Source organism: Arvicanthis niloticus, chromosome X, assembly GCF_011762505.2.
Source record: "Arvicanthis niloticus isolate mArvNil1 chromosome X, mArvNil1.pat.X, whole genome shotgun sequence".
In the NCBI taxonomy this organism is placed as follows: Eukaryota; Metazoa; Chordata; class Mammalia; order Rodentia; family Muridae; genus Arvicanthis; species Arvicanthis niloticus.
In genome coordinates this window covers 35,742,839-35,759,840 of record NC_047679.1, presented here as the reverse complement: position 1 = coordinate 35,759,840, position 17,002 = coordinate 35,742,839, and the positions used below count along the sequence as shown (strand labels likewise).

Sequence of the window (17,002 nt, the reverse complement as noted above, 5' to 3'; positions counted from 1 at the left end):
TACTTCCACCTTCTTTCTTCTTCTTCCCCCTTCTTTCGTCCTCTCTTCCCCTTCCTTCTTCCACTTCTCACCTTTTTTCTTTACCACTTCTCCCCCTTTCCCCTTTTCCCCTTCTCCCCTTCTTTCCCCATCTTCCCTTCTTTTTTTTCACCCCTTTCCCTGTTTCCCCATTTTCTCCTTGTTTCCATATTTCCCCCTTTTCCTCTTTCCTCCCTTTTTCCCTTTCCTACCTTTCCCCTTTTTCCTTATTTCCCCTTTTGCCCCTCCCCCTTGTCCCCTTTTGTTCCCCTTTTTCCTCTTTTCCCCCTTTTCCCCCTTTCCCTCTTTTCCCTGTTTTCCCCTTCCCTCTTTCTCCTTTCCCTCCCCCCTTTTCTCCTTTCCCCATTTCCCTCTTTCCCCTTTCCTCTTTTTTGTCCTTCTCCCCTTTTTTCCTCCTTTTTCCCTTTGTCCCCTTTTCTCCCCCTTTCCCCCATTTTCTTTCCCCTTTTTCCCCTTTCCTCCCTTCACCTTTCCCCCCTTTCTCCCCTTTTCCTTTTTCCTTTTTTCCCCTTTCCCCTTTTCCTCTTTTTTTCTCCTTCCCCCTTTTTTCCTTTTTCCCCTTTCCCTATTTTTACCTCCTTTTTCCCCTTCCCCCTTTCTTTCTACTTTTCTTCTTTTTATCCCCTTTTCTTCTTTTATCTTCTTTCTTCTCCCCTCCTCTTTCTTCTCCCCTTCTCTCCCCCTCTTCCCTTCCCTTCTTTTTTCTCTTCCCCTTTTCCTCTCTCCCCTCTCTTCTTCTCTCTCCCCCTCTTCTCTCTACATTCTCTTCTTCTCACTCTTCCTCTTCTTCTCTCTCCCTCTTCTTCTCTCCCCCTCTTTTTCTCTCTCCCTCCTCTTCTCTTCCTCTCTTCTCTCTGTCTCCTCTTATTTATTTTCTCTCTTTTTTCTTCCCCTCCTTTTTTCTTCTCTTCTTTTTCTTACCCTCTCCTCTCTCCCCCTTCTCTCCCAAACTCTTCTCTCACATTCTTTCTCTTCCACTCTTTCTCTCCCCCTTCTCCCTCTTTTCTTCTCCCCTTTTCTTCCATTTTCTTTTTCTTCTTTTCCCCTTTCTCCTTTCCCCCTTTCCTCCTTTTCCCTTTCCCCCTTTCCTCCTTTCTCCCTTTCTCTCTTTTCCCCTTTTTCCCTGTTTGTCCCCTTTTCCCCTTTTCCCCCTTTCCCCTTTTTCCCCTTTTCCCTCGTTTTTCCCCGTTTCCCCTTTTTGCTTCCCTTTCCCCTTCCCCTAGAGGGAAAGGCTGAGATCTGCTGCCCAGGCTGCACTGCAGCAGCTTTGGCCTCCGCCAGAGAAGCCAGGTCTCGTTCTGGGCAAGCGTTCCTAATTGTGACATCACACTCAGCCCTGGGCCATGAAACTTGTCACTAGGAAGAAAGACTCAGTTGGAGAATAGCCAACAAGATGAGATACTCGTAGCACCTCCTGAGTGGCACTGAGCGGAGGCATCAGGCGCTTGGATCCTTGTGAACAGGGAACCTTCCCCCATCACTTAGAAGGACCTAGGTTTCAGTGGTGAGACATGGGGTACGATGTAACCCGTTTCCAGGGGGACATTGATGAGGACCTTATCTGTCCTATTTGTAGTGGAGTTTTGGAAGAGCCAGTACAGGTGCCTCATTGTGAGCATACCTTCTGCAATGGCTGCATCATCCAATGGCTCTCTGAGCAGCAGACATGCCCAGTAGACCATAGCGTTGTTAAGGTTGCCCAGCTGAGTCCAGTACCTCAGATCATGCGGAACATGTTGTCAAAGCTACAGATTGCCTGTGATAACTCTGCGTTTGGCTGCAGTGCTCTTGTCAGACTTGACAACCTCAGGTCTCATCTCAATGACTGTGAGCACAATCCGAAGCAGCCTGTGACCTGTGAGCAGGGTTGTGGCCTTGAGATGCCCAAAGATGAACTGCCAAACCACAATTGCATTAATCATCTGCTCTCCGTGGTCCAGCAGCAGCAGACACATATCTCAGAGCTGGAGAAGATGTCTACTGAACACAAGCAACAGCTGGCAGAACAGGAGCAAGACATTCAGCTACTGAAGATGTATGTGCGAGCCACCCATAATGTCAACCTCAACCTTCAGAACCTGGAAACAATCGAGTACAACAAAATCCTTGAGTGGGTGAACGCCCCACAGCCAGAAAGAGTGACCCGCTGGGGAGAGATGAGCTCCACTCATGACCAGCAACTGAGTGACAACATGGTGCAGGATCCAGGGCTTGTCCTATTTGCACATCTTGTGGAGGAGATATAAGAGCATAACTGGCTATTAGGAAGACATAGGGTTGGAAAAACCCATTGTTCCAGCAGCTGAACCCTGACTTCTCCCATAACCCATATGCCACAGCTTGTACATGCTCAACTTACTCCCTGCTTTTCTGGAATGAAGGACCTGGGGCACTTTGCTCACCTGGGAACCCAATTCCTGCCTTTTGCTATCTTCCTTCCCCCACAATATCTATAAAGTTTTCAGTCAGGGCAGAGAACTGTATTTTTCTGACTACGACACCTGGTTCCCACATTTTTCAGAAAGTACTAATCTGTTTTCCCTAGAGAATCAGGGTGGAGTGGGGCATTTCTAATTTTCCTCTCTTCCAAAACCAGGGAATCTGAGCAGGCAGGCTTACTGACTCCATGCAGTATAGAGAAAGCAGCTCTGAGGAGCTGACATCCAGGAGAAGGACTAAGGGTGTGACCAAAACCCTCTACCTAGTGAGGCCAGGACTTGGTCCTCACTAACAACCCTTGGGGAAGACCTTTGTGCCTAGCACATCCCTGTCTAGGCGCCCTGTGAAGGTGCAGGCCTTTCTGGGTGTACAGGGTGGGTTGATGAAATGTCTGTTGAACTCCCCCCTAAACTTATTCATAATTAGGGAAGGGAAAGAAGGGGTGCGCATTAGACTATTTGTGTTCATACACTCAGGAGGAAGCTGCTTCTGGCTCTGCTGAACTAGGATAGGCAGTGCTTCTTGAGACATGTCTATATTGCCTCAGTAGGTCCCTCTGCAGTCCTGATTGTAGTTACCTTGATTTCCTTTGGTTTTGTTTGTTTACATTTCCCCAGTCACAAACCCCATCTGTTACCCAGTCTTGGTTGTGTCTGTCCTCTTTGCCAGCCAAGCCACATTGTTGGCAATTTTATTTATTTGCTTTTCTTAAGAAAAGAGAAAAGAAAAAAATCAACAAAACTCAAAACCTTTTTTTGCCCTTTCTTTTTTTTTTAAATTAACTTTTATTGGATATTTTGTTTACATTTCAGATGTTATCCCCTTTCCCCATTCCCCCCACCCAGAAGCCCCTTATCCCATTCCCCCTCATTCTGCTTCTGTGAGGATGTGCTCCCACCCACCTACCCACCCACCCACTTCCATATCCCTGCCCTCAAATTTTCCCACACTGGGGCATCCAGCCTTCACAGGACCAAGGACCTCTTCTCCCACCTATGCCTGACAAGGCCATCTTTTCTTTTACTGTTCCTATTGTGGGATTCTTGGTATGGTGGGGCTAAATAATGTTGTCTGTTTCATATGTTTACTTTTTAGCACTATCTTTAGTCTGATACCTGCTCTGACCTTCCCCTCCATCACCCTTTCTGAGCAGGAGCTTTGGTTGTGGCTGTCTAATATCGATGCCTGTGCCCGATAAAAAAAATTTTTTCCCCCAGTTCTTCTTATGAAACCTTAGAATTAATTGGCACATGCGTTTTTAAGGTGACTTTTCCATGTTTCTTGGGGAAAGTTCCTGTTTATCTGGGTTCTAACTTTCACCAGACAAATGGGATACAAATTAGTTATATCTCCAAAACCAGGCTGCATACACTATCTAACTCAAGTCCACCTAAGAACATAGGGTTCATTTATGGCTCAGTGGGTCATTTCTGGGTTCCCTGTAGTGGCTGGCCGAGTGAGCAAGGAGGAATAATAGGTGTGATTATTTTAAAAGCACAGATGGGAATGTGATTGGAGAGGCCAGAGAGATCTCCTTCATCATACACTTGTTTCTCTCTCTGGGAGTTCCATTCCAGACCAGCTTGCTGTTGGTCTCAGTAGTTTAGTTGTTGCTCCTTTGGAATTAGGATAGAAGGATATAGCTTGAGGACCATAAGAAGAGGTTGGCACCTGCGGTGGTGGCACACGCCTTTAATCCTAGCACTTGGGAGGCAGAGGCAGGTGGATATCTGAGTTTGAGGCCAGCCTGGTCTATAGAGTGAGTTCCAGGACAGCCAGGGCTACACAGAGAAACCCTGTCTTGAAAAAAAAAACCAACCAACCAACCAACAACAACAAAAAGAACAGGTTGGGTATTCCAGTTCCAGGGCATGGTGCTCAGGAATTTGAAAGAGGCTGCTCTATATACATAGTTGGGTTACTGCATTTCTTGTACTTCTTTGCCCCTGCCTTCCTTGCCTGTGTTCACAATGTCCTATCCTTACTCTGAGATGATTGATGAGGCAGAAGCTTCCATGTCCTTTGCACTGGTGTCTGTCTGCAGTTCTCCAGTTGTACTGTGTGCTGTACATGGTATTCACTGCACTAATAAATCTCTCACTCAATTCTAAAAAATAGAGCTTTGCTGTTCTTGCAGAAGACCCAGGATTAGCTTCCAACACCCACATGGTTGTTCACAGCCATTAATAATGCCAGGTTCAGGACATCTGATGCCCTTTTTCTGACTTCTGTGAGCACAGAACACATGTGTGGTGCACAGATATACATGTAAGCAAAATGCTCACACATAGAATACGAATAAATCTAAAAAGAAAGGAATAGAATTTCTCCAGAAATTCTGTATTGGACGAAGGAAAAGCTTGACCAGGCCAAGAGAAACTTTTTCTTGGAAAAAGTTTTCTCATAGTTATAACATCTTACCTTGCCACCTTACATTAGAGACTCAAGCCAAGACGATGATGGGTCAGCAATGGCCAGGACAATACCTAAATAGACCAGGACTACTTAGTGATGAATATCTATTGCCTTGTACATAAACATAACTTTCATGCCAGGAATCTGAAGATGGATTTGGGGATGTCTGGTCACTGATCTTTGTTCCCCTTCCCAATGTAGGCACATTGAAAGAAATCTCCTTTTCTCTGTTTCTTGTTATTATTTGTCTCTGTAATTGGCTTCTCAAAGATGGGTGGCAGAGTTTGGCTTGTTAGGTCTACCAGGACCCTACACTCCCTCTTTTGACCCTGTGGATACAAACTTGGAAATTCTTACAAACCTGGCAGAACAGTATACAGTATGCAACTCTTGTTCTGATGTGATAATCAGTTATGTCATTTAACTATCCAGAATGTCAGATGATTTATGTTCTCCATACAACAACAAAGACATTCTCAATAAATATTTTTCAGTTGAGAGGCTGTTCCTGCCACAGTAGAGCCTTCTTCAGTTTGGTTGAGTTGGTGCAAGGAGAGAAACAAAGTACTCACCCATGTCACATAATCAAAGCTAGTAAAGAAGAGATGCATCTGCAAAGTCAGTCTTTGGACTATATTCTTGCAATATCTGATTGTTCAGCATTACATGGTTCTAGATCCAACAGAGTGAGGCACATTATAATAAATAAATGTACATGGTTTCCTTTTTTATTTTTCTTTTGTTATAGCACTCTAATTCATAAAATTGTGAGGTTTTGTTCTTCTTTATACTACTATTTACCTTGTCAACATTCCTCAACATATATACATACAAATATCTTTTGAAATATGTGTTTCATTTCATTTCTATTTTGGTTTCTATGACTATCCTAAGGAAGCACTACAAAATTTGCTGCTACAAACACAAACTCAATATATTACAGTTCTGTAGATCAAAAGCATAAGGTGAGGCTGAAGATACAAGGCCAATCAGTAGAATGCTGACCTGACATTAACAGCTTTGGGTTTAATCCCTAGTACTGAAAAGAAAAAGAAAGAGAAAACAATTATACATTAAGTGAGTAAGCTTCTCTGTTTGGGGTTGCAAAAAAACCTGAAATCAAAGTACTGGCTGTCTTGTACATTTCTTTGGATGTTTTGAGACTTATACTCCATCCCAGTTTCATCCCAGTTTAATCAGACTGTCACATAAATTCAGTTCTATTATTGTTGTGGGCTTGAGAGCGTTATCTATGCTGAATGTTATCTAGAAATCATTCTCCAATTTTGGAGGCTGCTTTAACCCCATGGTCTGTGGTACCCATCATAGTTAAAGCCGGTGGTAGTAGGTTGTATTTTTCTAGAACTTTGAATTTCCCCAACTTCCCTTTCTACCAAAGCTCTCCTTAGTCAGATGTGTATTCTGACTGTTTGCGACTTGGCATCTTCCTACCAGACTTTGCTGTTTTCTCTTCTGTTATTCTGGGCTGATCTTATTCCATTGGACATGGAGAATATTCTAAAATTATTCAGTTTTTCATTGTAGATATATCTTTAAAGTCTCTTCACAGAAGTACCTATGCAAATATTTGATTGAGTAACCAGAAAAACATAAGCTGGAGCTGTGAAGTACCTTTAGATTACTATCTACAATATTTCCATGTTTCATGAGATATATTCTTTCCAAAATTGCCTTTCAAAATTTTTATAGTCACCTGCTTGAGTTTTTTTTCTTTGTTTTTGAGTCTTAATGTTTTACGATCTTGCAGCAACCAAATTTAGCCTATAAAATTGGGGGATGGGTAGTAAAGTATTTGGGCTTATTTAAAGAATAAAAAGAAGAAGATGAAAATCATAGGATGAAAACTTAGGTATGATGCATGCTACCAAAATATCTAATAAATATCCAAACTGTAGAGTGGAAAAACAGTGTCCTAGCCTCTCATTTGTAAGCTAGGATAAACGGTTGCATTATAAGAATCATGCTAAGAAAATGCCAGCACAAGAATATTGTTATTAAAACTATACATCCAAGAAATAAATCAGGAGGATTCTATGAAGATAAGATCCAATAGATAAGAAGTGCATGAAGGTGAAGAGGGGTTGATCCTCTTGCAGCAACTTTTTCTTGGAACTAAAAAAAAGAGCAGTTCTTCAAGTGAGTTTTTTTTAATGTTTTTGAATTTTTTCATTTTCCCTTTTTTTATTGGCTATTCTATTTATTTACATTTCAAATGTTATCCTCTTTCCAGATTTCCCCTCCCCTTGCTTCTATAAGGGTGCTTTCCCCCTACCCACCCATTCACTCTGGCATTTCTTTACACTGGGCTTTCTGAGGAACAAGGACCTCTCTTTCTATTAATGCCCAACAAGGCCATCCTCTGCAACATATGTGGCTGGAGCCATGGGTCTCTCCCTGTGTACTCTTTGGTTGGTGATTTAGTTCCTGGGAGCTCTGGGAGGGGGTCTGGCCGGTTGATATTGTTGTTCTTCCTATGGAGTTACAAATTCTTTCAACTCCTTCAGTGCTTTCTCTAACTCCTCCATTGGGAACCCCATGCTCTTTATCTGTCAGGCTTTGGCAGAGCATCTTAGGAGATAGCTATATCAGGCTCCTGTCAGCACGCATTTTTTGGCATCTACAATAGTGTCTGGGTTTGGTGTCTGTATATGGGATGGATCCACAGGTGGGGCAGTCTCTGAATGGCCTTTTCTTCAGTCTCTGTTCCACACTTTGTCTCCATATTTCCTCCCTTGAGTATTTTGTTCCCCCTTCCAAGAAGGACTGAAGAAGCATCCACACTTTGGTCTTCCTTCTTCTTGAGCTTCATGTGCTCTGTGAATTGTATCCTGGTTATTCCCAGCTTTGGGGCTAATATACACTTATCAGTGAGTGAATATCATGTGTTTTCTTTTGTGACTGAGTAACCTCACTCAGGATGATATTTTCTAGTTCCATCCATTAGTTCCAACTAATAGAAGAGAAAGTGTGAAAGAGCCTTGAACACATGGGCACAGAGGATGATTTTCTGAACAGAACACCAATGGCTTATGCTCTAAGATCAAGAATTGACAAATGGGGCCTCATAAAATTGCAAAGCTTCTGTAAGGCAAAGGACACTGTCAACAGGACAAAATGGCAACCAACAGACTGAGAAAAGATCTTTACTAATCCTACAGCCAATAGAGGACTAATATCCAATATATACAAAGAACTCAAGAAATTAGACTCCAGACAACCAAATAACCCTATTAAAAATGGGGTACAGAACTAAAAAAAAAAAAGAATTCTCAACTGAGGAACCTGGAATGGCCGAGAAGCACCTAAAGAAATGTGCAACTTCTTTAGTCATTAGGGAAAACCAAATTAAGTGAGATTCTTAAAATACCAGCACCCCACATTACCTGGGCAGTTGTTATAAATAAAACAGCTAGAGCTCCAATCTCTGTTATATATATAGATATAGAGTGGTTGTACCAGCTTGCAATCCCACCAACAATGGAGGAGTGTTCCTCTTTCTCCACATGCTCACCAGCATCTGCTGTCACCTGAGTTTTTGATCTTAGCCATTCTGACTGGTCTGAGGTGGTATCTCAGGGTTGTTTTGATTTGCGTTTCCCTGATGACTAAGGATGTTGAGCATTTCTTAAGGTGCTCTTGGCCATTCGAGTTTCCTCAATTGAGAATTCAGTGTCCTTTGCCTTACAGAAACTTTGCAATTTTATGAGGTCCCATTTGTCAATTCTTGATTTTAGAGCCTAAGTCATTGGTGTTCTGTTCAAGAACTTTGCACCTGTGTGCAAGCCTTATTTATAATAGCCATAAGCTGCAAAGAACCCAGATGTCCTTCAACAGAGGAATGGATACAAAAAATGTGGTACATTTACACAATGGAGTATTACTCAGCTATTAAAAACAATGAGTTTGAGAAATTCTTAGGTAAATGGATGGAACTAGAAAATATCATCCTGAGTGACGTAACCCAATCACAAAATAACACACATGGTATTCACTCAGTGATAAGTGGATATTAGCCCAGAAGCTCACAATACCCAAGATGCAACTCACAGTCCACATGAAGCTCATGAAGAAGAAAGACCAAAGTGTGGGTGTTTCGGTCCTTCTTAGAAAGAGTAACAAAATACTCAAAGGAGCAAATATGGAGACAATGTGTGGGATAGAAACTGAAGGAGGGGCTGTCTGGAGACTGTTCCACCTGGGTGTCCATCCCATGTGCAGTTATCAAAGGTAGACACTGATGTGGATGTCAGGAAGTGCATGCTGACAGAAGCCTGATATAGCTGTCTCCTTAGAGGTCTGCCAGAGGCTGACATATTCAGAGGCGCATGCTAACCGTTGAACTGATCAAGGGTTTCCCAGTGGAGGAGTTAGAGAGAAGACTGAAGGAGCTGAAAAGGGTTTGCAGCTCCATGAGGAGAGCAACAATACCAACCAACCAGAGCTCCCAGGGTCTAAACCACCAGCCTGGGAACACATAGGGAGGGACCCACGGCTCCAGCTGTATATGTAGGGGAGGGTGGCCTTTTGGGCAGAGTAGGAGAAAAGATCCTTGGTCATGTGAAGGCTGGATACACCAGTGTGATAGAATTCGAGGGTGGGGAGGTGGGAGTGGGGGGTGGCGGCATATCCTCATAGAATCCAGGAGGAGGGGGGATAGCATAGGGGGTTCCTGGGTGGGTGGGAATGGGGTAAGGGGATAACATCTGAAATGCAAATAAAATATTCAATGAAAGAAAGTAAAAAATTATCTGTCATTATTTCCCTTTGCTGAGTCTGGTATGACCTTGCTAGGAACAGAATGGATCTTGCCCCTGAGACAGGGCCAGCAGGCATGGGCCTCCACAAGTGTAGATGGCTGCTGTGGGCATATGGCTTGTTTGTGTATGATGTACATATTTTAATGTTCCTTCAAGGAATGTCTTCTCTATTAACAGTAATGACTCATGATAATCAGATACAGCATGAGTCTGGGAGACGAAGATGTGTCTAATGTCTCAGCAAAATGGTAAATGCTGGGGTCTTCAGGATAGCTCTTAAGGCTGTGGAAAAGAACTCTAAAATCATGAGTTCGAAACTATATGATTTCTCAACTGCGCAAAAAATCAGGATGCAATATGAATTTTATTAAGGGGCTTCACAGATCTAAAGGAACATAGGCAGCTACACTATGAGCCAGCTTGTCAGAAAGGTACAAAGACTGGCAAACACACATGCAGGCAGATTCCTGAGTTCAAGATCAGCCTGGGACACACTGAGTCCAGGTCCAGGAATGATAGAAATGGTAATACCATGGTGAGGTCTCACCCAGCTAGCTTATAGTCTGTGCTTAACAGAGGCAGGTAGATCTCTGAATTCTTTTGCAGTGTTAAAAAAAAAATGTGGTTGCTCTCTCCTAAGAATTAAGGGGTTGGTGTCACAGAATGCTGATTCATAGGATAATCAAAAGGGAACCTGGCAAAAAATAAATGAATTGATTTGTAAATAAAAAACTGGGCTTTTGCTCTGCATGTGATGAACTAGCAGAAAGTTATAGAAGTTCTTTAGAATTTTTTTCTAGGGATAGCTGAGCTGTCTGGAAATCTCTGGAAAGCAGAGAGTGAAAGCAGCTCTTCAAGAATTTTTTTCTAATAGAATTTCTGATTTTAGGTGGAAAATCCATGGAGAGTGAATACAGCTCTTTTAGAATTTATTAATAGGATTTCTGACCTATTTCAGAAATCCCAAGAATTAGACAAACGACTGAGCTCTTTTAGAACGTTTGCTAACAGCTATCTAGAGAAGCCTGTCTGAAGAACAAACACAGCTCTTAAATTTTAGGGGGTGTTTGCTTTCTGATTTTGATGAGGAAACTGAAGAATAATTTTTAGAATTTTTCTAACAGGATTTCTGACTTGGTTGGAGAAGTCAAGAATTTTTTTTTATAGCAGCTTTTCTGACTTTGGTCAGAAAAACCCGTGAGCTATCCAGAGAGCTTTTAGAATTTTTACTAGTAGAAAGAGCTGTTTCAAGCAAAAAGCTAGCTCTCTTAACCAGAGAGTTTTTAGAACTGTAAGAAAAAGCTGTCTAGAGCAGAGCAGAACAGTGAAAGACCAATCTGGACAGCCATCTCAGCAGAACCTAGGCCACCAGCTTAGACCCATAATCTGACTTTGAGTTGTTTCTTTTCACTGCTCCCAAATACCATTTCTCTCAGAACATGGACCTAGCTGAGGCTGGTCCTTGATACCCTTTATAACTCAAGGTATGAAAAAATCAGTTTATCTGATGTATATATAATCAAGTGCAGGTTAAAATTAAATGTATACATGCCAAGTGAGATCTGTCTTGGTATTCCTTTAGCTGAATTTGTATGTGAGGCTTACAAGCTGTTCAGTTCATTAGATGGTGTGCAAATTTACTGTGAGTTAATATAGCAAGCAGTGAGGGTGTGTGTGTGTATGTGAAGTGGGCTCAAGTGGCCACTAAAAAGAGAGGAATGAAATATGCTTAAAGGGCTGAGGCTTTAATCCCTTTCTCCTTCCTTGATAAATATTGGCATACTTTTTACTAAAACTATATGCTTCTGCTTTGTTTTGTTCTATTGTTGATCTGGAAGTTCTGAGATCAAAAGATATGAAGTTTCTTGTTATTTTACAAGCAGTGACTCTGAAATGTTTGTTGAGAACTGCTTGACCCTTTTATAATATTGCCAAAGTGTAAGTTTAGAAAGTCATGTAGTCTCTCAGCGTCTTATCTCCAAATTATAACAATTCTTCCCCCATGGCACTATTTTAAAGATTATAAGAGTTTGCATGGGAAGCATAGGCACACAGCATATGGAAATTAGTATTCCTGACACATTAATTGTCTCCTTTATCTCAATGTGCTGTTTCTCACGTTTCCACCTTCACATAATTCATACCACAAGTCTGGAGATTACAATTAGGGGAAAAGATAGAGGGAATTTTTTAAAAATATATTTGTTTATTTTATTTTATATATAAGTGTTTTGTCCACATGCATGTCTATGCACTGCATGTGTACCTGGTATCCAAGGAGGTCAGAAGGAGTGTTGGGTCTCCTAGAACAAGAGTTATGAATGGTTGTGAGATACTATGTAAGTACTGGCAATCAAACCTGGGTTCTCTGCAAGAATACTTTGTTTAAATACTTTGTTAAATAAGAATAATTGCTTAAATACTGAGCCATCTCCCTCCAGCTCTGTGGAAGCTATTGGTTGAGATGAAATACATATTGGTATTCTTTAAACTGATGAACCCCATATGCATGTACCCCTGTTTTCTCTCACTGACCATGAGTTCATTAATGAAATGACAGCAAAACAAAATAATATTTTCTAATTACTCTAATGGCTCAGAAATTTCCTGTTAGAAGTTATAAATGTAAAAGATAGACATTCCCAAATACACTTCCTAAATAATTTTAAACATTGTATTTATCTAGTAGGGGAGGTATATACCCACCATGGTTGGCTTCTGTGGAAGTCAGAGAACAGCTTGTGAGAATTCTTGCTCACTTTCTTCTATGTGTTCCAAGGATTTAACTCTAGACAGAAGATTTGGCAGCAAGCATCTTTAGACACTGAGCCATTTCATTGGATCTTAGATCATTTCAATATATTGTATAGATTATATAAGTTAGAATGGAACCTTTGAGCTGGGGCTCAAGAAATCAGCTCTGGAAAAAATGTTTATCACTAACACAGAAGCATGGGACAATAATTACATACAGAAATAAAGGCTTATTTATATATTTTCTTTAATAAACAATTTGTTTATAAATTATTTTAATTTTAAATATATTAAAAAATAAAAGCTACAAACTATTACACCAATACACATAGACAAAAGTTTTTTTATACTATTACTACTTCTAATAGCACCTTCTGCAAAACGAAAAAAGAAAATCTCCTTGATAAGTTGAATGGCATCACTGAAAAACCTAGAGCTAATATCATAAATAATGGTAAAATTTCAAATCTTTTATTCTTGGAAAAGTAATAAGACCCCTTTTTCTCATTGCTTTTATTCATCATTAGGAAAGAAACTAAATATGAAACTCAGAAAAGACAAAGTGGTTTAAAATGGTAATTCTTTATAAAGTACTGATATTACAAAAATTAATAATATACAAATAAAAATTATGGATTTTTAAAATAGATGCAGAAAACTGAAGAGCTTACCTATATCATATAATAGTAAAATAATAGCAAATACATTTTATTAATGAAGTGCAGTTGTAGTTTATTAAGAAAGATTTTAATATAGATTTAAGAATGAATATTTTATAAGAAAGGGACTCTTAGGAAAAGAACAGTATATACTCATATGCTGCTCAAGGGACAGTTCCATTAGAAAATCTACTTTAAATTAACCGAAGCACTATAGATACAATATCATTTTAACATAATACAAGAAATTACTTGGGCTGGAGAGATGCCTCAGTGGTTAAAAGCACTGGCTTCTCTTCCAGAGGTCCTGAGTTCAATTCCCAGCAACCACATGGTAGCTCACAACCATCTGAAATGGAATCTGATACCCTCTTCTGGTGTATCTGAAGACAGCGACAGGATAGATAGATAGATAGATAGATAGATAGATAGATAGATAGAGTAAATAAATCTTAAAAAGAAGAAAAAAACTATTTAAAACTTAAAATCAAACTGGAAATGAAGGTGATAATAACATATGAAATTATGTTTATAAAGGTACAAGGAAAAACTCTGCGTTAGGATGAGGTATTTCATTTTTGTTGAACAAGTTAATTAGGTGAGCCAATGGGAGTTTTTGACTGATGGACTTCAATACATTGATAGCCTGACCTTGGTAGTCAGCCTCAGGAGGAGGAAGTGGCCAAATAAAGGAACAGACCTTGGTAGCTAATTTAAGGAATATAATCTGGTTTTAGCAAGGCAAAGGAAATTGAGAAGAAGGGCAAGACCTGCCAGAACCATGCTCACCACATCCAAGCTGGCCAGAGTCCCTTCAGGTTTAGCTTACTATACAATGGATTTGGTGAAATTTTTTTTTTCTTTTCTGCTCATTTCTTGCTTTCATAACCTAATTTAGGCTGAATCAGGAAAAGAAGAGTCAGTGATATAGTATTCCAGCCTTCTCATGACAGATAGGTTTTATATGTAGATGTCTATGTTACAGTTTCTATTATTATGGCACAGGAAAGAAGAGACATATGACTATAGCCTAGAAACAAGTCACTTTTACTCACATTTTTTTGGCTAAAGCAAGTCAATTTTCTGCGCTTAATTTCTGTAGGAGAATGAAAATGGCCAATATTACCAAGTGCTACCACCCAAGAAAAGAAATGTGGAAACAGTAGTAAACTATCCTAAGACTACACAGATAAATTTATATTGCTTCTGTTTATACTTAGATAGAGAAAGATGCCATATGGTTAACATCATCCTCCCTTGTCTTTTAGGGTAACACTACTGCCTTCACTCAGTTACATTGAGAAATTAGTAAATGTTGAGATCCCATCCTGAAATATATTAAGTTTACATTCATTATGAAAGGGGTGTATGAATGAGTGTACATATGATTAGACTAAAAGGGTTTTAATTTCCTAAGAGGATAGAGCACCTTATTGTTACACTATTCTTTTCCCTTTAAAGGAAGAGAAAATGTTTCACTTTCCTCCAAAATCAAAACACTCCATCCTGCAGGGAAACTCCTTACGCCAAAGGTAAATAACTCAAAATTAGTTTCAGGAAATCTTGTCTAGCTACCTGCAGGCATGAAATGTACTCCGGGTTCCCAGCTTTTGTGAATTGTCAACTGTGCTGGGGTGGGTTTTGCGCTGTTGCTGTCTTTAATTTATTTCTGCTATTGTAAGTACCCCCTCTCCCATATTCCTGTAAGTAACTCTAGTAAAAGTCATTGGTTCGCCAAGTTGGACTTTGGTGTTAGGCCATATTTTGGTCTATCATGGGTTCCCCAGGGTAGGGTGAGCAGATATGTTTATGTTATGTCTCCCCAGGAAGTGTCTTGTCACATAACAAGGCTTGAAAGACTTTTCAGTAACGTAGGCATACTTTATTTCTTTTACTACTTTACTAAAGATATCTTTGACTGCAGGGAACAGAGCCATCCGGTCAAACTGGCCAGGAAAATTTTTCCATGTGTTTTGTTTTCACAGGTTGCTGGAGTGAAAAGACATAACTAGTCTTACCCAGCACTAGACTTTGCATGCTGTGATATTTACCTGCTAAGGGGAATATACCCATTGGTTCAATAATAGCATGCCTATTATGGGGTAATTTAAGTTCTTTCTGTTTTTGATTTGGAGCCTGCTCCAAATTAGACAGACTTCTATGCCTAACATGATAAATCTGGTCAAAAACCCATGCCTGGGGGGAGGGGCATAGGTCTTAGTGTAAGAGCCTTCTTTTGTTATTTTGCTGAATGTTCATGTTGTCAAACTACTTTCTAAATCTTTGTATTTGTGCTCATGGCCAGCACTCCAGCACACATGAGGAAGGTTTCTATGCTTCACTGATGTTGTTGATAGTTGCTGGGAGAGAGGAGAATTATTGTTTTTGAAGATGTGGCCACTGTCAGGTTCCAATGCTCCAGAGGATGGTCCCTCACCCAAACATAAATTATCAGTACTAATTAGACTTAGTAATTTAAAAAAAATGGGTGACATGAAATTAAGAAGGGATGTACTGGGAGGATTTGGAAGAAATAGAGATTTAATTATATGAATGAAATTCTCAAAATAAAAGAAAATTAAAATGATAGTATAATTAATTTGGGTAGGAATCAAAAGAAAAAAATAATTAAGAATGCTTAGAATTACTAGAGGACTGGAGAAGTAAAAATTTATAAAAAAATAAAAAAAAAAAAGAGGAAAATAAGTAGAAAGGGGGATAAGAGGAGACATGCAGCTCCAGAGAAAAAACAGAATGAAACAAGTAGATGGGGGTAAAGAAATGCAGCCATATAACCTAAAGTATTCACAGCACACAAGGGGCTAAGCTAAAAATAACTTCAAGCCCAGACCAACCTGTGCCCTTTGGTGAGACTAAAGGAGAGAGAGAGAGAGAAATAGTGTTGGGTGCTGTGTTGTCATCATCTGAGTGCAGGTACAGTATGTCTGGATGTGGTCACTCCCATCTATGCTGCATCAGACTGTCTGTGGCTGCAGTGCCCCATAGAAAGTTTTGTGGCCATCAGTTACAGTTACGTAAGGGCGCTGTCTCAAGCCCTTCCACATGTAAATGAGGCATCCCTAACATCTCAGACCAAGACAATAAGAAAAGAAATGTGACCACAGTCACTTAGGCCCAAAATAGAGTTCTCCATGCTAATGGGGTATCTAGAGGCCTGGAGGGCTTAGCCAATAAGCTTCCCTTCCCAGATATTCCTATTGCAAAAGGTATTTAATCTCAAGCCCACCTTGAGAAGTAGGGGTATGGTTTTACACATCTATTTTCCACCATGGCAATAAACTGTTTGGGACCACAGACTCTCTTTTCATCAAGATTCACTATGGGGAGCCATGAAGGTCTTCGTCTGCAAAGCAACAGCCTAATCTCAGGTAGAAGGCCTTGCTGTGCTCCCAGCCACAATCAGCACAAAACCTTCAACTGCCAAGCTAAGGACAATCATCCCCTGTGAGACAAACTGGAGCTCCCCTCCTTACTCCCCCCACCCCAGACATCAGTCTAGATGCTGTCTCCAGCCTGAGGGTCCTCAACTAAGGTTTCTGCTCTTTGCAGACTCCCAGAAGCACCTGAATGTCCAAGAGTCTGAGAACTAGGTACTTCCCTGCAGCCCAGAACCTGCCCTGGTGGTAGTGTGGGATAAGTATAGTTAAATTCCCCACATTCCCCCCTCCAAGTAACCATGTCCTGTGGCAGAGAGGACGCAGGCCTACAACCCTACAGTGGAAGTTGTCCTTGAACTTCTGATTTCTCTGTCTCAACATTTCCAGTGCTGGAGTTATAGGTGAACCACCTTCAAAGTGAATATAAGACTCTAGCACTTTTAAGCACTTGCTATTGGTGTACCTCTTCTGAAGGGTTAGTGAGTTTCTAGTACATGAAACATTACAGGATTCAGACTCA

At 40.5% G+C, this 17,002-nt stretch overlaps 1 non-coding gene and 1 pseudogene across 1 annotated transcript; both read left to right on the top strand.

Annotated features, from left to right (window-relative positions):
• The first annotated feature begins 1,414 nt into the window (after positions 1 to 1,414).
• On the top strand, positions 1,415 to 2,484 carry LOC117694895 (E3 ubiquitin-protein ligase NRDP1 pseudogene; annotated as a pseudogene).
• An 8,092-nt stretch (positions 2,485 to 10,576) lies between these two features.
• Positions 10,577 to 10,638, top strand: LOC117695578 (U7 small nuclear RNA). Its single transcript, XR_004604635.1, has one exon. It is a non-coding gene; the product is annotated as a U7 small nuclear RNA (small nuclear RNA).
• The last annotated feature ends 6,364 nt before the right edge of the window (positions 10,639 to 17,002 follow it).